Source organism: Ambystoma mexicanum, chromosome 8 (genome assembly GCF_040938575.1).
Source record: "Ambystoma mexicanum isolate Mex_15411 chromosome 8, UKY_AmexF1_1, whole genome shotgun sequence".
Taxonomy (NCBI): domain Eukaryota; kingdom Metazoa; phylum Chordata; class Amphibia; order Caudata; family Ambystomatidae; genus Ambystoma; species Ambystoma mexicanum.
In genome coordinates, this window is record NC_090929.1 from 731786141 (window position 1) to 731803640 (window position 17500).

At 46.4% G+C, this 17500-nt stretch overlaps 39 non-coding genes and 10 pseudogenes across 39 annotated transcripts; all 49 read left to right on the forward strand.

Moving 5' to 3' along the window:
- Positions 1-213: 213 nt before the first annotated feature.
- On the forward strand, positions 214-329 carry LOC138474117 (5S ribosomal RNA; annotated as a pseudogene).
- Positions 330-435: 106 nt separating this feature from the next.
- On the forward strand, positions 436-554 carry LOC138479922 (5S ribosomal RNA). Its single transcript, XR_011273652.1, has one exon. It is a non-coding gene; the product is annotated as a 5S ribosomal RNA (ribosomal RNA).
- Positions 555-660: 106 nt separating this feature from the next.
- LOC138476678 (5S ribosomal RNA) lies at positions 661-779 on the forward strand. Its single transcript, XR_011270707.1, has one exon. It is a non-coding gene; the product is annotated as a 5S ribosomal RNA (ribosomal RNA).
- Positions 780-1242: 463 nt separating this feature from the next.
- LOC138479579 (5S ribosomal RNA) lies at positions 1243-1361 on the forward strand. The gene has a single exon (XR_011273341.1). It is a non-coding gene; the product is annotated as a 5S ribosomal RNA (ribosomal RNA).
- Positions 1362-1467: 106 nt separating this feature from the next.
- Positions 1468-1586, forward strand: LOC138476679 (5S ribosomal RNA). Its single transcript, XR_011270708.1, has one exon. It is a non-coding gene; the product is annotated as a 5S ribosomal RNA (ribosomal RNA).
- A 464-nt stretch (positions 1587-2050) lies between these two features.
- Positions 2051-2166, forward strand: LOC138474118 (5S ribosomal RNA; annotated as a pseudogene).
- Positions 2167-2272: 106 nt separating this feature from the next.
- On the forward strand, positions 2273-2391 carry LOC138476680 (5S ribosomal RNA). The gene has a single exon (XR_011270709.1). It is a non-coding gene; the product is annotated as a 5S ribosomal RNA (ribosomal RNA).
- A 106-nt stretch (positions 2392-2497) lies between these two features.
- LOC138476681 (5S ribosomal RNA) lies at positions 2498-2616 on the forward strand. Its single transcript, XR_011270710.1, has one exon. It is a non-coding gene; the product is annotated as a 5S ribosomal RNA (ribosomal RNA).
- A 463-nt stretch (positions 2617-3079) lies between these two features.
- LOC138476682 (5S ribosomal RNA) lies at positions 3080-3198 on the forward strand. The gene has a single exon (XR_011270711.1). It is a non-coding gene; the product is annotated as a 5S ribosomal RNA (ribosomal RNA).
- Positions 3199-3304: 106 nt separating this feature from the next.
- On the forward strand, positions 3305-3423 carry LOC138480315 (5S ribosomal RNA). The gene has a single exon (XR_011274001.1). It is a non-coding gene; the product is annotated as a 5S ribosomal RNA (ribosomal RNA).
- A 106-nt stretch (positions 3424-3529) lies between these two features.
- Positions 3530-3648, forward strand: LOC138476683 (5S ribosomal RNA). Its single transcript, XR_011270712.1, has one exon. It is a non-coding gene; the product is annotated as a 5S ribosomal RNA (ribosomal RNA).
- Positions 3649-4112: 464 nt separating this feature from the next.
- On the forward strand, positions 4113-4228 carry LOC138474119 (5S ribosomal RNA; annotated as a pseudogene).
- Positions 4229-4334: 106 nt separating this feature from the next.
- LOC138476684 (5S ribosomal RNA) lies at positions 4335-4453 on the forward strand. Its single transcript, XR_011270713.1, has one exon. It is a non-coding gene; the product is annotated as a 5S ribosomal RNA (ribosomal RNA).
- A 106-nt stretch (positions 4454-4559) lies between these two features.
- LOC138476869 (5S ribosomal RNA) lies at positions 4560-4678 on the forward strand. The gene has a single exon (XR_011270881.1). It is a non-coding gene; the product is annotated as a 5S ribosomal RNA (ribosomal RNA).
- A 463-nt stretch (positions 4679-5141) lies between these two features.
- On the forward strand, positions 5142-5260 carry LOC138479802 (5S ribosomal RNA). The gene has a single exon (XR_011273543.1). It is a non-coding gene; the product is annotated as a 5S ribosomal RNA (ribosomal RNA).
- A 106-nt stretch (positions 5261-5366) lies between these two features.
- Positions 5367-5485, forward strand: LOC138478180 (5S ribosomal RNA). The gene has a single exon (XR_011272071.1). It is a non-coding gene; the product is annotated as a 5S ribosomal RNA (ribosomal RNA).
- Positions 5486-5949: 464 nt separating this feature from the next.
- Positions 5950-6068, forward strand: LOC138476686 (5S ribosomal RNA). The gene has a single exon (XR_011270715.1). It is a non-coding gene; the product is annotated as a 5S ribosomal RNA (ribosomal RNA).
- A 106-nt stretch (positions 6069-6174) lies between these two features.
- Positions 6175-6293, forward strand: LOC138478922 (5S ribosomal RNA). Its single transcript, XR_011272744.1, has one exon. It is a non-coding gene; the product is annotated as a 5S ribosomal RNA (ribosomal RNA).
- Positions 6294-6399: 106 nt separating this feature from the next.
- On the forward strand, positions 6400-6518 carry LOC138478668 (5S ribosomal RNA). The gene has a single exon (XR_011272514.1). It is a non-coding gene; the product is annotated as a 5S ribosomal RNA (ribosomal RNA).
- A 106-nt stretch (positions 6519-6624) lies between these two features.
- LOC138476687 (5S ribosomal RNA) lies at positions 6625-6743 on the forward strand. The gene has a single exon (XR_011270716.1). It is a non-coding gene; the product is annotated as a 5S ribosomal RNA (ribosomal RNA).
- A 463-nt stretch (positions 6744-7206) lies between these two features.
- On the forward strand, positions 7207-7325 carry LOC138479580 (5S ribosomal RNA). Its single transcript, XR_011273342.1, has one exon. It is a non-coding gene; the product is annotated as a 5S ribosomal RNA (ribosomal RNA).
- Positions 7326-7431: 106 nt separating this feature from the next.
- Positions 7432-7560, forward strand: LOC138480290 (5S ribosomal RNA; annotated as a pseudogene).
- Positions 7561-8024: 464 nt separating this feature from the next.
- LOC138474120 (5S ribosomal RNA) lies at positions 8025-8140 on the forward strand (annotated as a pseudogene).
- Positions 8141-8246: 106 nt separating this feature from the next.
- LOC138479923 (5S ribosomal RNA) lies at positions 8247-8365 on the forward strand. The gene has a single exon (XR_011273653.1). It is a non-coding gene; the product is annotated as a 5S ribosomal RNA (ribosomal RNA).
- A 106-nt stretch (positions 8366-8471) lies between these two features.
- LOC138476689 (5S ribosomal RNA) lies at positions 8472-8590 on the forward strand. Its single transcript, XR_011270717.1, has one exon. It is a non-coding gene; the product is annotated as a 5S ribosomal RNA (ribosomal RNA).
- A 463-nt stretch (positions 8591-9053) lies between these two features.
- On the forward strand, positions 9054-9172 carry LOC138479581 (5S ribosomal RNA). Its single transcript, XR_011273343.1, has one exon. It is a non-coding gene; the product is annotated as a 5S ribosomal RNA (ribosomal RNA).
- A 106-nt stretch (positions 9173-9278) lies between these two features.
- Positions 9279-9397, forward strand: LOC138476690 (5S ribosomal RNA). Its single transcript, XR_011270718.1, has one exon. It is a non-coding gene; the product is annotated as a 5S ribosomal RNA (ribosomal RNA).
- A 464-nt stretch (positions 9398-9861) lies between these two features.
- LOC138474122 (5S ribosomal RNA) lies at positions 9862-9977 on the forward strand (annotated as a pseudogene).
- A 106-nt stretch (positions 9978-10083) lies between these two features.
- LOC138476691 (5S ribosomal RNA) lies at positions 10084-10202 on the forward strand. The gene has a single exon (XR_011270719.1). It is a non-coding gene; the product is annotated as a 5S ribosomal RNA (ribosomal RNA).
- Positions 10203-10308: 106 nt separating this feature from the next.
- Positions 10309-10427, forward strand: LOC138476692 (5S ribosomal RNA). Its single transcript, XR_011270720.1, has one exon. It is a non-coding gene; the product is annotated as a 5S ribosomal RNA (ribosomal RNA).
- Positions 10428-10890: 463 nt separating this feature from the next.
- Positions 10891-11009, forward strand: LOC138476693 (5S ribosomal RNA). The gene has a single exon (XR_011270721.1). It is a non-coding gene; the product is annotated as a 5S ribosomal RNA (ribosomal RNA).
- A 106-nt stretch (positions 11010-11115) lies between these two features.
- LOC138480316 (5S ribosomal RNA) lies at positions 11116-11234 on the forward strand. Its single transcript, XR_011274002.1, has one exon. It is a non-coding gene; the product is annotated as a 5S ribosomal RNA (ribosomal RNA).
- Positions 11235-11340: 106 nt separating this feature from the next.
- Positions 11341-11459, forward strand: LOC138476694 (5S ribosomal RNA). Its single transcript, XR_011270722.1, has one exon. It is a non-coding gene; the product is annotated as a 5S ribosomal RNA (ribosomal RNA).
- A 464-nt stretch (positions 11460-11923) lies between these two features.
- On the forward strand, positions 11924-12039 carry LOC138474123 (5S ribosomal RNA; annotated as a pseudogene).
- A 106-nt stretch (positions 12040-12145) lies between these two features.
- LOC138476695 (5S ribosomal RNA) lies at positions 12146-12264 on the forward strand. Its single transcript, XR_011270723.1, has one exon. It is a non-coding gene; the product is annotated as a 5S ribosomal RNA (ribosomal RNA).
- A 106-nt stretch (positions 12265-12370) lies between these two features.
- Positions 12371-12489, forward strand: LOC138476881 (5S ribosomal RNA). The gene has a single exon (XR_011270892.1). It is a non-coding gene; the product is annotated as a 5S ribosomal RNA (ribosomal RNA).
- Positions 12490-13155: 666 nt separating this feature from the next.
- LOC138480320 (5S ribosomal RNA) lies at positions 13156-13274 on the forward strand. The gene has a single exon (XR_011274006.1). It is a non-coding gene; the product is annotated as a 5S ribosomal RNA (ribosomal RNA).
- A 106-nt stretch (positions 13275-13380) lies between these two features.
- On the forward strand, positions 13381-13499 carry LOC138478762 (5S ribosomal RNA). Its single transcript, XR_011272599.1, has one exon. It is a non-coding gene; the product is annotated as a 5S ribosomal RNA (ribosomal RNA).
- Positions 13500-13963: 464 nt separating this feature from the next.
- On the forward strand, positions 13964-14082 carry LOC138479318 (5S ribosomal RNA). The gene has a single exon (XR_011273104.1). It is a non-coding gene; the product is annotated as a 5S ribosomal RNA (ribosomal RNA).
- A 106-nt stretch (positions 14083-14188) lies between these two features.
- Positions 14189-14307, forward strand: LOC138476696 (5S ribosomal RNA). Its single transcript, XR_011270724.1, has one exon. It is a non-coding gene; the product is annotated as a 5S ribosomal RNA (ribosomal RNA).
- A 106-nt stretch (positions 14308-14413) lies between these two features.
- On the forward strand, positions 14414-14529 carry LOC138473915 (5S ribosomal RNA; annotated as a pseudogene).
- A 106-nt stretch (positions 14530-14635) lies between these two features.
- On the forward strand, positions 14636-14754 carry LOC138476698 (5S ribosomal RNA). Its single transcript, XR_011270726.1, has one exon. It is a non-coding gene; the product is annotated as a 5S ribosomal RNA (ribosomal RNA).
- Positions 14755-14860: 106 nt separating this feature from the next.
- LOC138478923 (5S ribosomal RNA) lies at positions 14861-14979 on the forward strand. Its single transcript, XR_011272745.1, has one exon. It is a non-coding gene; the product is annotated as a 5S ribosomal RNA (ribosomal RNA).
- Positions 14980-15443: 464 nt separating this feature from the next.
- Positions 15444-15559, forward strand: LOC138474124 (5S ribosomal RNA; annotated as a pseudogene).
- A 106-nt stretch (positions 15560-15665) lies between these two features.
- LOC138478501 (5S ribosomal RNA) lies at positions 15666-15784 on the forward strand. The gene has a single exon (XR_011272363.1). It is a non-coding gene; the product is annotated as a 5S ribosomal RNA (ribosomal RNA).
- A 106-nt stretch (positions 15785-15890) lies between these two features.
- On the forward strand, positions 15891-16009 carry LOC138476700 (5S ribosomal RNA). Its single transcript, XR_011270727.1, has one exon. It is a non-coding gene; the product is annotated as a 5S ribosomal RNA (ribosomal RNA).
- A 464-nt stretch (positions 16010-16473) lies between these two features.
- Positions 16474-16589, forward strand: LOC138474125 (5S ribosomal RNA; annotated as a pseudogene).
- A 106-nt stretch (positions 16590-16695) lies between these two features.
- LOC138476701 (5S ribosomal RNA) lies at positions 16696-16814 on the forward strand. Its single transcript, XR_011270728.1, has one exon. It is a non-coding gene; the product is annotated as a 5S ribosomal RNA (ribosomal RNA).
- A 106-nt stretch (positions 16815-16920) lies between these two features.
- Positions 16921-17039, forward strand: LOC138476702 (5S ribosomal RNA). The gene has a single exon (XR_011270729.1). It is a non-coding gene; the product is annotated as a 5S ribosomal RNA (ribosomal RNA).
- Positions 17040-17500: the final 461 nt, after the last annotated feature.

The following is a 17500-nucleotide window of genomic DNA, read 5'->3' on the forward strand; positions in this document are numbered from 1 at the left end:
ATTGTTCTCTCCACCTCCCTGCAACAGAAACAGGATGGATGGATTAAAGTTATCCTACCAGACATAGGAGTCCTGAATGGGCCCACCAGTCTTATATATCTCGCCTGATCGAGCGCTGATCGAGCGATGAGCGTGGTATCATGTTGCAAGTGGCTGCATGGCTTAGCTTACTAAATGCAAATGCATAAGAGTAATATTCTTAGCATTACTAGAGCCTACGGCCACACCAGACTGAATGCGCCCGATCTCGTCTGATCTCGGAAGCTCAGTGTCGGGCCTAGTTAGTACCTGGATGGGAGACCGCCTGGGAATACCAGGTGCTGTAGGCTTTTTTGTGCTCCAAGTTCAGGAAGTGAGCCATTTCTCAATTGCCTTTCAAAACTGCAAGGTCTAGCCGACTAGATGCTTAAAAGTACAAAACTCACTAGGCCCAGAGCCTACGGCCACACCACACTGAATGCGCCCCATCTCGTCTGATCTCGGAAGCTAAGCAGTGTCGGGCCTAGTTAGTACCTGGATGGGAGACCGCCTGGGAATACCAGGTGCTGTAGGCTTTTTTGTGCTCCAAGTTCAGGAAGTGAGCCATTTCTCAATTGCCTTTCAAAACTGCAAGGTCTAGCCGACTAGATGCTTAAAAGTACAAAACTCACTAGGACCAGAGCCTACGGCCACACCACACTGAATGCGCCCGATCTCGTCTGATCTCGGAAGCTAAGCAGTGTCGGGCCTAGTTAGTACCTGGATGGGAGACCGCCTGGGAATACCAGGTGCTGTAGGCTATTTTGTGCTCCATGATTAGTAATTGCACAACTTCTCAATTACTTTTCAAATTTGGTATGTTTCCAAAATAATTTTATCCCGTTTTATAGCGGAAATGTTGGACAACATTATGAGGGCTGGAGCTACCTATTTACATATAATTAGCATACAGGTAGTGTGTTCATGGGTAATAAATCGACTTTCACATGTAATGCAGTACAGAGAATATTGAGTCCTTCAAGAGGCATGAAAGAAAGCCGTTATTGTGTTGATTGTTCTCTCCATCTCCCTGCAACAGAAACAGGATGGATGGATTAAAGTTATCCTACCAGACATAGGAGTCCTGAATGGGCCCACCAGTCTTATATATCTCGCCTGATCGAGCCTGATCGAGCGATGAGCGTGGTATCATGTTGCAAGTGGCTGCATGGCTTAGCTTACTAAATGCAAATGCATAAGAGTAATATTCTTAGCATTTCTAGAGCCTACGGCCACACCACACTGAATGCGCCTGATCTCGTCTGATCTCGGAAGCTAAGCAGTGTCGGGCCTAGTTAGTACCTGGATGGGAGACTGCCTGGGAATACCAGGTGCTGTAGGCTTTTTTGTGCTCCAAGTTCAGGAAGTGAGCCATTTCTCAATTGCCTTTCAAAACTGCAAGGTCTAGCCGACTAGATGCTTAAAAGTACAAAACTCACTAGGCCCAGAGCCTACGGCCACACCACACTGAATGCGCCCGATCTCGTCTGATCTCGGAAGCTAAGCAGTGTCGGGCCTAGTTAGTACCTGGATGGGAGACCGCCTGGGAATACCAGGTGCTGTAGGCTATTTTGTGCTCCATGATTAGTAATTGCGCAACTTCTCAGTTACTTTTCAAATTTGGTATGTTTCCAAAATAATTTTATCCCGTTTTATAGCGGAAATGTTGGACAACATTATGAGGGCTGGAGCTACCTATTTACATATAATTAGCATACAGGTAGTGTGTTCATGGGTAATAAATCGACTTTCACATGTAATGCAGTACAGAGAATATTGAGTCCTTCAAGAGGCATGAAAGAAAGCCGTTATTGTGTTGATTGTTCTCTCCACCTCCCTGCAACAGAAACAGGATGGATGGATTAAAGTTATCCTACCAGACATAGGAGTCCTGAATGGGCCCACCAGTCTTATATATCTCGCCTGATCGAGCGCTGATCGAGCGATGAGCGTGGTATCATGTTGCAAGTGGCTGCATGGCTTAGCTTACTAAATGCAAATGCATAAGAGTAATATTCTTAGCATTACTAGAGCCTACGGCCACACCAGACTGAATGCGCCCGATCTCGTCTGATCTCGGAAGCTCAGTGTCGGGCCTAGTTAGTACCTGGATGGGAGACCGCCTGGGAATACCAGGTGCTGTAGGCTTTTTTGTGCTCCAAGTTCAGGAAGTGAGCCATTTCTCAATTGCCTTTCAAAACTGCAAGGTCTAGCCGACTAGATGCTTAAAAGTACAAAACTCACTAGGCCCAGAGCCTACGGCCACACCACACTGAATGCGCCCGATCTCGTCTGATCTCGGAAGCTAAGCAGTGTCGGGCCTAGTTAGTACCTGGATGGGAGACCGCCTGGGAATACCAGGTGCTGTAGGCTTTTTTGTGCTCCAAGTTCAGGAAGTGAGCCATTTCTCAATTGCCTTTCAAAACTGCAAGGTCTAGCCGACTAGATGCTTAAAAGTACAAAACTCACTAGGACCAGAGCCTACGGCCACACCACACTGAATGCGCCCGATCTCGTCTGATCTCGGAAGCTAAGCAGTGTCGGGCCTAGTTAGTACCTGGATGGGAGACCGCCTGGGAATACCAGGTGCTGTAGGCTATTTTGTGCTCCATGATTAGTAATTGCACAACTTCTCAATTACTTTTCAAATTTGGTATGTTTCCAAAATAATTTTATCCCGTTTTATAGCGGAAATGTTGGACAACATTATGAGGGCTGGAGCTACCTATTTACATATAATTAGCATACAGGTAGTGTGTTCATGGGTAATAAATCGACTTTCACATGTAATGCAGTACAGAGAATATTGAGTCCTTCAAGAGGCATGAAAGAAAGCCGTTATTGTGTTGATTGTTCTCTCCACCTCCCTGCAACAGAAACAGGATGGATGGATTAAAGTTATCCTACCAGACATAGGAGTCCTGAATGGGCCCACCAGTCTTATATATCTCGCCTGATCGAGCCTGATCGAGCGATGAGCGTGGTATCATGTTGCAAGTGGCTGCATGGCTTAGCTTACTAAATGCAAATGCATAAGAGTAATATTCTTAGCATTACTCGAGCCTACGGCCACACCACACTGAATGCGCCCGATCTCGTCTGATCTCGGAAGCTAAGCAGTGTCGGGCCTAGTTAGTACCTGGATGGGAGACCGCCTGGGAATACCAGGTGCTGTAGGCTTTTTTGTGCTCCAAGTTCAGGAAGTGAGCCATTTCTCAATTGCCTTTCAAAACTGCAAGGTCTAGCCGACTAGATGCTTAAAAGTACAAAACTCACTAGGCCCAGAGCCTACGGCCACACCACACTGAATGCGCCTGATCTCGTCTGATCTCGGAAGCTAAGCAGTGTCAGGCCTAGTTAGTACCTGGATGGGAGACTGCCTGGGAATACCAGGTGCTGTAGGCTTTTTTGTGCTCCAAGTTCAGGAAGTGAGCCATTTCTCAATTGCCTTTCAAAACTGCAAGGTCTAGCCGACTAGATGCTTAAAAGTACAAAACTCACTAGGCCCAGAGCCTACGGCCACACCACACTGAATGCGCCCGATCTCGTCTGATCTCGGAAGCTAAGCAGTGTCGGGCCTAGTTAGTACCTGGATGGGAGACCGCCTGGGAATACCAGGTGCTGTAGGCTATTTTGTGCTCCATGATTAGTAATTGCGCAACTTCTCAGTTACTTTTCAAATTTGGTATGTTTCCAAAATAATTTTATCCCGTTTTATAGCGGAAATGTTGGACAACATTATGAGGGCTGGAGCTACCTATTTACATATAATTAGCATACAGGTAGTGTGTTCATGGGTAATAAATCGACTTTCACATGTAATGCAGTACAGAGAATATTGAGTCCTTCAAGAGGCATGAAAGAAAGCCGTTATTGTGTTGATTGTTCTCTCCACCTCCCTGCAACAGAAACAGGATGGATGGATTAAAGTTATCCTACCAGACATAGGAGTCCTGAATGGGCCCACCAGTCTTATATATCTCGCCTGATCGAGCGCTGATCGAGCGATGAGCGTGGTATCATGTTGCAAGTGGCTGCATGGCTTAGCTTACTAAATGCAAATGCATAAGAGTAATATTCTTAGCATTACTAGAGCCTACGGCCACACCAGACTGAATGCGCCCGATCTCGTCTGATCTCGGAAGCTCAGTGTCGGGCCTAGTTAGTACCTGGATGGGAGACCGCCTGGGAATACCAGGTGCTGTAGGCTTTTTTGTGCTCCAAGTTCAGGAAGTGAGCCATTTCTCAATTGCCTTTCAAAACTGCAAGGTCTAGCCGACTAGATGCTTAAAAGTACAAAACTCACTAGGCTCAGAGCCTACGGCCACACCACACTGAATGCGCCCGATCTCGTCTGATCTCGGAAGCTAAGCAGTGTCGGGCCTAGTTAGTACCTGGATGGGAGACCGCCTGGGAATACCAGGTGCTGTAGGCTTTTTTGTGCTCCAAGTTCAGGAAGTGAGCCATTTCTCAATTGCCTTTCAAAACTGCAAGGTCTAGCCGACTAGATGCTTAAAAGTACAAAACTCACTAGGACCAGAGCCTACGGCCACACCACACTGAATGCGCCCGATCTCGTCTGATCTCGGAAGCTAAGCAGTGTCGGGCCTAGTTAGTACCTGGATGGGAGACCACCTGGGAATACCAGGTGCTGTAGGCTATTTTGTGCTCCATGATTAGTAATTGCACAACTTCTCAATTACTTTTCAAATTTGGTATGTTTCCAAAATAATTTTATCCCGTTTTATAGCGGAAATGTTGGACAACATTATGAGGGCTGGAGCTACCTATTTACATATAATTAGCATACAGGTAGTGTGTTCATGGGTAATAAATCGACTTTCACATGTAATGCAGTACAGAGAATATTGAGTCCTTCAAGAGGCATGAAAGAAAGCCGTTATTGTGTTGATTGTTCTCTCCATCTCCCTGCAACAGAAACAGGATGGATGGATTAAAGTTATCCTACCAGACATAGGAGTCCTGAATGGGCCCACCAGTCTTATATATCTCGCCTGATCGAGCCTGATCGAGCGATGAGCGTGGTATCATGTTGCAAGTGGCTGCATGGCTTAGCTTACTAAATGCAGATGCATAAGAGTAATATTCTTAGCATTTCTAGAGCCTACGGCCACACCACACTGAATGCGCCCGATCTCGTCTGATCTTGGAAGCTAAGCAGTGTCGGGCCTAGTTAGTACCTGGATGGGAGACTGCCTGGGAATACCAGGTGCTGTAGGCTTTTTTGTGCTCCAAGTTCAGGAAGTGAGCCATTTCTCAATTGCCTTTCAAAACTGCAAGGTCTAGCCGACTAGATGCTTAAAAGTACAAAACTCACTAGGCCCAGAGCCTACGGCCACACCACACTGAATGCGCCCGATCTCGTCTGATCTCGGAAGCTAAGCAGTGTCGGGCCTAGTTAGTACCTGTATGGGAGACCGCCTGGGAATACCAGGTGCTGTAGGCTATTTTGTGCTCCATGATTAGTAATTGCGCAACTTCTCAATTACTTTTCAAATTTGGTATGTTTCCAAAATAATTTTATCCCGTTTTATAGCGGAAATGTTGGACAACATTATGAGGGCTGGAGCTACCTATTTACATATAATTAGCATACAGGTAGTGTGTTCATGGGTAATAAATCGACTTTCACATGTAATGCAGTACAGAGAATATTGAGTCCTTCAAGAGGCATGAAAGAAAGCCGTTATTGTGTTAATTGTTCTCTCCACCTCCCTGCAACAGAAACAGGATGGATGGATTAAAGTTATCCTACCAGACATAGGAGTCCTGAATGGGCCCACCAGTCTTATATATCTCGCCTGATCAAGCGCTGATCGAGCGATGAGCGTGGTATCATGTTGCAAGTGGCTGCATGGCTTAGCTTACTAAATGCAAATGCATAAGAGTAATATTCTTAGCATTACTCGAGCCTACGGCCACACCACACTGAATGCGCCCGATCTCGTCTGATCTCGGAAGCTAAGCAGTGTCGGGCCTAGTTAGTACCTGGATGGGAGACCGCCTGGGAATACCAGGTGCTGTAGGCTTTTTTGTGCTCCAAGTTCAGGAAGTGAGCCATTTCTCAATTGCCTTTCAAAACTGCAAGGTCTAGCCGACTAGATGCTTAAAAGTACAAAACTCACTAGGCCCAGAGCCTACGGCCACACCACACTGAATGCGCCCGATCTCGTCTGATCTCGGAAGCTAAGCAGTGTCAGGCCTAGTTAGTACCTGGATGGGAGACCGCCTGGGAATACCAGGTGCTGTAGGCTTTTTTGTGCTCCAAGTTCAGGAAGTGAGCCATTTCTCAATTGCCTTTCAAAACTGCAAGGTCTAGCCGACTAGATGCTTAAAAGTACAAAACTCACTGGGACCAGAGCCTACGGCCACACCACACTGAATGCGCCCGATCTCGTCTGATCTTGGAAGCTAAGCAGTGTCGGGCCTAGTTAGTACCTGGATGGGAGACCGCCTGGGAATACCAGGTGCTGTAGGCTTTTTTGTGCTCCAAGTTCAGGAAGTGAGCCATTTCTCAATTGCCTTTCAAAACTGCAAGGTCTAGCCGACTAGATGCTTAAAAGTACAAAACTCACTAGGCCCTGAGCCTACGGCCACACCACACTGAATGCGCCCGATCTCGTCTGATCTCGGAAGCTAAGCAGTGTCGGGCCTAGTTAGTACCTGGATGGGAGACCGCCTGGGAATACCAGGTGCTGTAGGCTATTTTGTGCTCCATGATTAGTAATTGCACAACTTCTCAATTACTTTTCAAATTTGGTATGTTTCCAAAATAATTTTATCCCGTTTTATAGCGGAAATGTTGGACAACATTATGAGGGCTGGAGCTACCTATTTACATATAATTAGCATACAGGTAGTGTGTTCATGGGTAATAAATCGACTTTCACATGTAATGCAGTACAGAGAATATTGAGTCCTTCAAGAGGCATGAAAGAAAGCCGTTATTGTGTTGATTGTTCTCTCCACCTCCCTGCAACAGAAACAGGATGGATGGATTAAAGTTATCCTACCAGACATAGGAGTCCTGAATGGGCCCACCAGTCTTATATATCTCGCCTGATCGAGCCTGATCGAGCGATGAGCGTGGTATCATGTTGCAAGTGGCTGCATGGCTTAGCTTACTAAATGCAAATGCATAAGAGTAATATTCTTAGCATTTCTAGAGCCTACGGCCACACCACACTGAATGCGCCTGATCTCGTCTGATCTCGGAAGCTAAGCAGTGTCGGGCCTAGTTAGTACCTGGATGGGAGACTGCCTGGGAATACCAGGTGCTGTAGGCTTTTTTGTGCTCCAAGTTCAGGAAGTGAGCCATTTCTCAATTGCCTTTCAAAACTGCAAGGTCTAGCCGACTAGATGCTTAAAAGTACAAAACTCACTAGGCCCAGAGCCTACGGCCACACCACACTGAATGCGCCCCATCGCGCCCGATCTCGTCTGATCTCGGAAGCTAAGCAGTGTCGGGCCTAGTTAGTACCTGGATGGGAGACCGCCTGGGAATACCAGGTGCTGTAGGCTATTTTGTGCTCCATGATTAGTAATTGCGCAACTTCTCAATTACTTTTCAAATTTGGTATGTTTCCAAAATAATTTTATCCCGTTTTATAGCGGAAATGTTGGACAACATTATGAGGGCTGGAGCTACCTATTTACATATAATTAGCATACAGGTAGTGTGTTCATGGGTAATAAATCGACTTTCACATGTAATGCAGTACAGAGAATATTGAGTCCTTCAAGAGGCATGAAAGAAAGCCGTTATTGTGTTGATTGTTCTCTCCACCTCCCTGCAACAGAAACAGGATGGATGGATTAAAGTTATCCTACCAGACATAGGAGTCCTGAATGGGCCCACCAGTCTTATATATCTCGCCTGATCGAGCGCTGATCGAGCGATGAGCGTGGTATCATGTTGCAAGTGGCTGCATGGCTTAGCTTACTAAATGCAAATGCATAAGAGTAATATTCTTAGCATTACTAGAGCCTACGGCCACACCAGACTGAATGCGCCCGATCTCGTCTGATCTCGGAAGCTCAGTGTCGGGCCTAGTTAGTACCTGGATGGGAGACCGCCTGGGAATACCAGGTGCTGTAGGCTTTTTTGTGCTCCAAGTTCAGGAAGTGAGCCATTTCTCAATTGCCTTTCAAAACTGCAAGGTCTAGCCGACTAGATGCTTAAAAGTACAAAACTCACTAGGCCCAGAGCCTACGGCCACACCACACTGAATGCGCCCCATCTCGTCTGATCTCGGAAGCTAAGCAGTGTCGGGCCTAGTTAGTACCTGGATGGGAGACCGCCTGGGAATACCAGGTGCTGTAGGCTTTTTTGTGCTCCAAGTTCAGGAAGTGAGCCATTTCTCAATTGCCTTTCAAAACTGCAAGGTCTAGCCGACTAGATGCTTAAAAGTACAAAACTCACTAGGACCAGAGCCTACGGCCACACCACACTGAATGCGCCCGATCTCGTCTGATCTCGGAAGCTAAGCAGTGTCGGGCCTAGTTAGTACCTGGATGGGAGACCGCCTGGGAATACCAGGTGCTGTAGGCTATTTTGTGCTCCATGATTAGTAATTGCACAACTTCTCAATTACTTTTCAAATTTGGTATGTTTCCAAAATAATTTTATCCCGTTTTATAGCGGAAATGTTGGACAACATTATGAGGGCTGGAGCTACCTATTTACATATAATTAGCATACAGGTAGTGTGTTCATGGGTAATAAATCGACTTTCACATGTAATGCAGTACAGAGAATATTGAGTCCTTCAAGAGGCATGAAAGAAAGCCGTTATTGTGTTGATTGTTCTCTCCATCTCCCTGCAACAGAAACAGGATGGATGGATTAAAGTTATCCTACCAGACATAGGAGTCCTGAATGGGCCCACCAGTCTTATATATCTCGCCTGATCGAGCCTGATCGAGCGATGAGCGTGGTATCATGTTGCAAGTGGCTGCATGGCTTAGCTTACTAAATGCAAATGCATAAGAGTAATATTCTTAGCATTTCTAGAGCCTACGGCCACACCACACTGAATGCGCCTGATCTCGTCTGATCTCGGAAGCTAAGCAGTGTCGGGCCTAGTTAGTACCTGGATGGGAGACTGCCTGGGAATACCAGGTGCTGTAGGCTTTTTTGTGCTCCAAGTTCAGGAAGTGAGCCATTTCTCAATTGCCTTTCAAAACTGCAAGGTCTAGCCGACTAGATGCTTAAAAGTACAAAACTCACTAGGCCCAGAGCCTACGGCCACACCACACTGAATGCGCCCGATCTCGTCTGATCTCGGAAGCTAAGCAGTGTCGGGCCTAGTTAGTACCTGGATGGGAGACCGCCTGGGAATACCAGGTGCTGTAGGCTATTTTGTGCTCCATGATTAGTAATTGCGCAACTTCTCAGTTACTTTTCAAATTTGGTATGTTTCCAAAATAATTTTATCCCGTTTTATAGCGGAAATGTTGGACAACATTATGAGGGCTGGAGCTACCTATTTACATATAATTAGCATACAGGTAGTGTGTTCATGGGTAATAAATCGACTTTCACATGTAATGCAGTACAGAGAATATTGAGTCCTTCAAGAGGCATGAAAGAAAGCCGTTATTGTGTTGATTGTTCTCTCCACCTCCCTGCAACAGAAACAGGATGGATGGATTAAAGTTATCCTACCAGACATAGGAGTCCTGAATGGGCCCACCAGTCTTATATATCTCGCCTGATCGAGCGCTGATCGAGCGATGAGCGTGGTATCATGTTGCAAGTGGCTGCATGGCTTAGCTTACTAAATGCAAATGCATAAGAGTAATATTCTTAGCATTACTAGAGCCTACGGCCACACCAGACTGAATGCGCCCGATCTCGTCTGATCTCGGAAGCTCAGTGTCGGGCCTAGTTAGTACCTGGATGGGAGACCGCCTGGGAATACCAGGTGCTGTAGGCTTTTTTGTGCTCCAAGTTCAGGAAGTGAGCCATTTCTCAATTGCCTTTCAAAACTGCAAGGTCTAGCCGACTAGATGCTTAAAAGTACAAAACTCACTAGGCCCAGAGCCTACGGCCACACCACACTGAATGCGCCCGATCTCGTCTGATCTCGGAAGCTAAGCAGTGTCGGGCCTAGTTAGTACCTGGATGGGAGACCGCCTGGGAATACCAGGTGCTGTAGGCTTTTTTGTGCTCCAAGTTCAGGAAGTGAGCCATTTCTCAATTGCCTTTCAAAACTGCAAGGTCTAGCCGACTAGATGCTTAAAAGTACAAAACTCACTAGGACCAGAGCCTACGGCCACACCACACTGAATGCGCCCGATCTCGTCTGATCTCGGAAGCTAAGCAGTGTCGGGCCTAGTTAGTACCTGGATGGGAGACCGCCTGGGAATACCAGGTGCTGTAGGCTATTTTGTGCTCCATGATTAGTAATTGCACAACTTCTCAATTACTTTTCAAATTTGGTATGTTTCCAAAATAATTTTATCCCGTTTTATAGCGGAAATGTTGGACAACATTATGAGGGCTGGAGCTACCTATTTACATATAATTAGCATACAGGTAGTGTGTTCATGGGTAATAAATCGACTTTCACATGTAATGCAGTACAGAGAATATTGAGTCCTTCAAGAGGCATGAAAGAAAGCCGTTATTGTGTTGATTGTTCTCTCCACCTCCCTGCAACAGAAACAGGATGGATGGATTAAAGTTATCCTACCAGACATAGGAGTCCTGAATGGGCCCACCAGTCTTATATATCTCGCCTGATCGAGCCTGATCGAGCGATGAGCGTGGTATCATGTTGCAAGTGGCTGCATGGCTTAGCTTACTAAATGCAAATGCATAAGAGTAATATTCTTAGCATTACTCGAGCCTACGGCCACACCACACTGAATGCGCCCGATCTCGTCTGATCTCGGAAGCTAAGCAGTGTCGGGCCTAGTTAGTACCTGGATGGGAGACCGCCTGGGAATACCAGGTGCTGTAGGCTTTTTTGTGCTCCAAGTTCAGGAAGTGAGCCATTTCTCAATTGCCTTTCAAAACTGCAAGGTCTAGCCGACTAGATGCTTAAAAGTACAAAACTCACTAGGCCCAGAGCCTACGGCCACACCACACTGAATGCGCCTGATCTCGTCTGATCTCGGAAGCTAAGCAGTGTCAGGCCTAGTTAGTACCTGGATGGGAGACTGCCTGGGAATACCAGGTGCTGTAGGCTTTTTTGTGCTCCAAGTTCAGGAAGTGAGCCATTTCTCAATTGCCTTTCAAAACTGCAAGGTCTAGCCGACTAGATGCTTAAAAGTACAAAACTCACTAGGCCCAGAGCCTACGGCCACACCACACTGAATGCGCCCGATCTCGTCTGATCTCGGAAGCTAAGCAGTGTCGGGCCTAGTTAGTACCTGGATGGGAGACCGCCTGGGAATACCAGGTGCTGTAGGCTATTTTGTGCTCCATGATTAGTAATTGCGCAACTTCTCAGTTACTTTTCAAATTTGGTATGTTTCCAAAATAATTTTATCCCGTTTTATAGCGGAAATGTTGGACAACATTATGAGGGCTGGAGCTACCTATTTACATATAATTAGCATACAGGTAGTGTGTTCATGGGTAATAAATCGACTTTCACATGTAATGCAGTACAGAGAATATTGAGTCCTTCAAGAGGCATGAAAGAAAGCCGTTATTGTGTTGATTGTTCTCTCCACCTCCCTGCAACAGAAACAGGATGGATGGATTAAAGTTATCCTACCAGACATAGGAGTCCTGAATGGGCCCACCAGTCTTATATATCTCGCCTGATCGAGCGCTGATCGAGCGATGAGCGTGGTATCATGTTGCAAGTGGCTGCATGGCTTAGCTTACTAAATGCAAATGCATAAGAGTAATATTCTTAGCATTACTAGAGCCTACGGCCACACCAGACTGAATGCGCCCGATCTCGTCTGATCTCGGAAGCTCAGTGTCGGGCCTAGTTAGTACCTGGATGGGAGACCGCCTGGGAATACCAGGTGCTGTAGGCTTTTTTGTGCTCCAAGTTCAGGAAGTGAGCCATTTCTCAATTGCCTTTCAAAACTGCAAGGTCTAGCCGACTAGATGCTTAAAAGTACAAAACTCACTAGGCTCAGAGCCTACGGCCACACCACACTGAATGCGCCCGATCTCGTCTGATCTCGGAAGCTAAGCAGTGTCGGGCCTAGTTAGTACCTGGATGGGAGACCGCCTGGGAATACCAGGTGCTGTAGGCTTTTTTGTGCTCCAAGTTCAGGAAGTGAGCCATTTCTCAATTGCCTTTCAAAACTGCAAGGTCTAGCCGACTAGATGCTTAAAAGTACAAAACTCACTAGGACCAGAGCCTACGGCCACACCACACTGAATGCGCCCGATCTCGTCTGATCTCGGAAGCTAAGCAGTGTCGGGCCTAGTTAGTACCTGGATGGGAGACCACCTGGGAATACCAGGTGCTGTAGGCTATTTTGTGCTCCATGATTAGTAATTGCACAACTTCTCAATTACTTTTCAAATTTGGTATGTTTCCAAAATAATTTTATCCCGTTTTATAGCGGAAATGTTGGACAACATTATGAGGGCTGGAGCTACCTATTTACATATAATTAGCATACAGGTAGTGTGTTCATGGGTAATAAATCGACTTTCACATGTAATGCAGTACAGAGAATATTGAGTCCTTCAAGAGGCATGAAAGAAAGCCGTTATTGTGTTGATTGTTCTCTCCATCTCCCTGCAACAGAAACAGGATGGATGGATTAAAGTTATCCTACCAGACATAGGAGTCCTGAATGGGCCCACCAGTCTTATATATCTCGCCTGATCGAGCCTGATCGAGCGCTGATCGAGCGATGAGCGTGGTATCATGTTGCAAGTGGCTGCATGGCTTAGCTTACTAAATGCAAATGCATAAGAGTAATATTCTTAGCATTTCTAGAGCCTACGGCCACACCACACTAAGCAGTGTCGGGCCTAGTTAGTACCTGGATGGGAGACCGCCTGGGAATACCAGGTGCTGTAGGCTTTTTTGTGCTCCAAGTTCAGGAAGTGAGCCATTTCTCAATTGCCTTTCAAAACTGCAAGGTCTAGCCGACTAGATGCTTAAAAGTACAAAACTCACTAGGACCAGACCCTACGGCCACACCACACTGAATCCGCCCGATCTCGTCTGATCTTGGAAGCTAAGCAGTGTCGGGCCTAGTTAGTACCTGGATGGGAGACCGCCTGGGAATACCAGGTGCTGTAGGCTTTTTTGTGCTCCAAGTTCAGGAAGTGAGCCATTTCTCAATTGCCTTTCAAAACTGCAAGGTCTAGCCGACTAGATGCTTAAAAGTACAAAACTCACTAGGCCCAGAGCCTACGGCCACACCACACTGAATGCGCCCGATCTCGTCTGATCTCGGAAGCTAAGCACTGTCGGGCCTAGTTAGTACCTGGATGGGAGACCGCCTGGGAATACCAGGTGCTGTAGGCTATTTTGTGCTCCATGATTAGTAATTGCACAACTTCTCAATTACTTTTCAAATTTGGTATGTTTCCAAAATAATTTTATCCCGTTTTATAGCGGAAATGTTGGACAACATTATGAGGGCTGGAGCTACCTATTTACATATAATTAGCATACAGGTAGTGTGTTCATGGGTAATAAATCGACTTTCACATGTAATGCAGTACAGAGAATATTGAGTCCTTCAAGAGGCATGAAAGAAAGCCGTTATTGTGTTGATTGTTCTCTCCACCTCCCTGCAACAGAAACAGGATGGATGGATTAAAGTTATCCTACCAGACATAGGAGTCCTGAATGGGCCCACCAGTCTTATATATCTCGCCTGATCAAGCGCTGATCGAGCGATGAGCGTGGTATCATGTTGCAAGTGGCTGCATGGCTTAGCTTACTAAATGCAAATGCATAAGAGTAATATTCTTAGCATTACTCGAGCCTACGGCCACACCACACTGAATGCGCCCAATCTCGTCTGATCTCGGAAGCTAAGCAGTGTCGGGCCTAGTTAGTACCTGGATGGGAGACCGCCTGGGAATACCAGGTGCTGTAGGCTTTTTTGTGCTCCAAGTTCAGGAAGTGAGCCATTTCTCAATTGCCTTTCAAAACTGCAAGGTCTAGCCGACTAGATGCTTAAAAGTACAAAACTCACTAGGCCCAGAGCCTACGGCCACACCACACTGAATGCGCCCGATCTCGTCTGATCTCGGAAGCTAAGCAGTGTCGGGCCTAGTTAGTACCTGGATGGGAGACCGCCTGGGAATACCAGGTGCTGTAGGCTTTTTTGTGCTCCAAGTTCAGGAAGTGAGCCATTTCTCAATTGCCTTTCAAAACTGCAAGGTCTAGCCGACTAGATGCTTAAAAGTACAAAACTCACTAGGACCAGAGCCTATGGCCACACCACACTGAATGCGCCCGATCTCGTCTGATCTCGGAAGCTCAGTGTCGGGCCTAGTTAGTACCTGGATGGGAGACCGCCTGGGAATACCAGGTGCTGTAGGCTTTTTTGTGCTCCAAGTTCAGGAAGTGAGCCATTTCTCAATTGCCTTTCAAAACTGCAAGGTCTAGCCGACTAGATGCTTAAAAGTACAAAACTCACTAGGCCCAGAGCCTACGGCCACACCACACTGAATGCGCCCGATCTCGTCTGATCTCGGAAGCTAAGCAGTGTCGGGCCTAGTTAGTACCTGGATGGGAGACCGCCTGGGAATACCAGGTGCTGTAGGCTTTTTTGTGCTCCAAGTTCAGGAAGTGAGCCATTTCTCAATTGCCTTTCAAAACTGCAAGGTCTAGCCGACTAGATGCTTAAAAGTACAAAACTCACTAGGCCCTGAGCCTACGGCCACACCACACTGAATGCGCCCGATCTCGTCTGATCTCGGAAGCTAAGCAGTGTCAGGCCTAGTTAGTACCTGGATGGGAGACCGCCTGGGAATACCAGGTGCTGTAGGCTATTTTGTGCTCCATGATTAGTAATTGCACAACTTCTCAATTACTTTTCAAATTTGGTATGTTTCCAAAATAATTTTATCCCGTTTTATAGCGGAAATGTTGGACAACATTATGAGGGCTGGAGCTACCTATTTACATATAATTAGCATACAGGTAGTGTGTTCATGGGTAATAAATCGACTTTCACATGTAATGCAGTACAGAGAATATTGAGTCCTTCAAGAGGCATGAAAGAAAGCCGTTATTGTGTTGATTGTTCTCTCCACCTCCCTGCAACAGAAACAGGATGGATGGATTAAAGTTATCCTACCAGACATAGGAGTCCTGAATGGGCCCACCAGTCTTATATATCTCGCCTGATCGAGCGCTGATCGAGCGATGAGCGTGGTATCATGTTGCAAGTGGCTGCATGGCTTAGCTTACTAAATGCAAATGCATAAGAGTAATATTCTTAGCATTACTAGAGCCTACGGCCACACCAGACTGAATGCGCCCGATCTCGTCTGATCTCGGAAGCTCAGTGTCGGGCCTAGTTAGTACCTGGATGGGAGACCGCCTGGGAATACCAGGTGCTGTAGGCTTTTTTGTGCTCCAAGTTCAGGAAGTGAGCCATTTCTCAATTGCCTTTCAAAACTGCAAGGTCTAGCCGACTAGATGCTTAAAAGTACAAAACTCACTAGGCCCAGAGCCTACGGCCACACCACACTGAATGCGCCCGATCTCGTCTGATCTCGGAAGCTAAGCAGTGTCGGGCCTAGTTAGTACCTGGATGGGAGACTGCCTGGGAATACCAGGTGCTGTAGGCTTTTTTGTGCTCCAAGTTCAGGAAGTGAGCCATTTCTCAATTGCCTTTCAAAACTGCAAGGTCTAGCCGACTAGATGCTTAAAAGTACAAAACTCACTAGGCCCAGAGCCTACGGCCACACCACACTGAATGCGCCCGATCTCGTCTGATCTCGGAAGCTAAGCAGTGTCGGGCCTAGTTAGTACCTGGATGGGAGACCGCCTGGGAATACCAGGTGCTGTAGGCTATTTTGTGCTCCATGATTAGTAATTGCGCAACTTCTCAGTTACTTTTCAAATTTGGTATGTTTCCAAAATAATTTTATCCCGTTTTATAGCGGAAATGTTGGACAACATTATGAGGGCTGGAGCTACCTATTTACATATAATTAGCATACAGGTAGTGTGTTCATGGGTAATAAATCGACTTTCACATGTAATGCAGTACAGAGAATATTGAGTCCTTCAAGAGGCATGAAAGAAAGCCGTTATTGTGTTGATTGTTCTCTCCACCTCCCTGCAACAGAAACAGGATGGATGGATTAAAGTTATCCTACCAGACATAGGAGTCCTGAATGGGCCCACCAGTCTTATATATCTCGCCTGATCGAGCGCTGATCGAGCGATGAGCGTGGTATCATGTTGCAAGTGGCTGCATGGCTTAGCTTACTAAATGCAAATGCATAAGAGTAATATTCTTAGCATTACTAGAGCCTACGGCCACACCAGACTGAATGCGCCCGATCTCGTCTGATCTCGGAAGCTCAGTGTCGGGCCTAGTTAGTACCTGGATGGGAGACCGCCTGGGAATACCAGGTGCTGTAGGCTTTTTTGTGCTCCAAGTTCAGGAAGTGAGCCATTTCTCAATTGCCTTTCAAAACTGCAAGGTCTAGCCGACTAGATGCTTAAAAGTACAAAACTCACTAGGCTCAGAGCCTACGGCCACACCACACTGAATGCGCCCGATCTCGTCTGATCTCGGAAGCTAAGCAGTGTCGGGCCTAGTTAGTACCTGGATGGGAGACCGCCTGGGAATACCAGGTGCTGTAGGCTTTTTTGTGCTCCAAGTTCAGGAAGTGAGCCATTTCTCAATTGCCTTTCAAAACTGCAAGGTCTAGCCGACTAGATGCTTAAAAGTACAAAACTCACTAGGACCAGAGCCTACGGCCACACCACACTGAATGCGCCCGATCTCGTCTGATCTCGGAAGCTAAGCAGTGTCGGGCCTAGTTAGTACCTGGATGGGAGACCGCCTGGGAATACCAGGTGCTGTAGGCTATTTTGTGCTCCATGATTAGTAATTGCACAACTTCTCAATTACTTTTCAAATTTGGTATGTTTCCAAAATAATTTTATCCCGTTTTATAGCGGAAATGTTGGACAACATTATGAGGGCTGGAGCTACCTATTTACATATAATTAGCATACAGGTAGTGTGTTCATGGGTAATAAATCGACTTTCACATGTAATGCAGTACAGAGAATATTGAGTCCTTCAAGAGGCATGAAAGAAAGCCGTTATTGTGTTGATTGTTCTCTCCATCTCCCTGCAACAGAAACAGGATGGATGGATTAAAGTTATCCTACCAGACATAGGAGTCCTGAATGGGCCCACCAGTCTTATATATCTCGCCTGATCGAGCCTGATCGAGCGATGAGCGTGGTATCATGTTGCAAGTGGCTGCATGGCTTAGCTTACTAAATGCAAATGCATAAGAGTAATATTCTTAGCATTACTA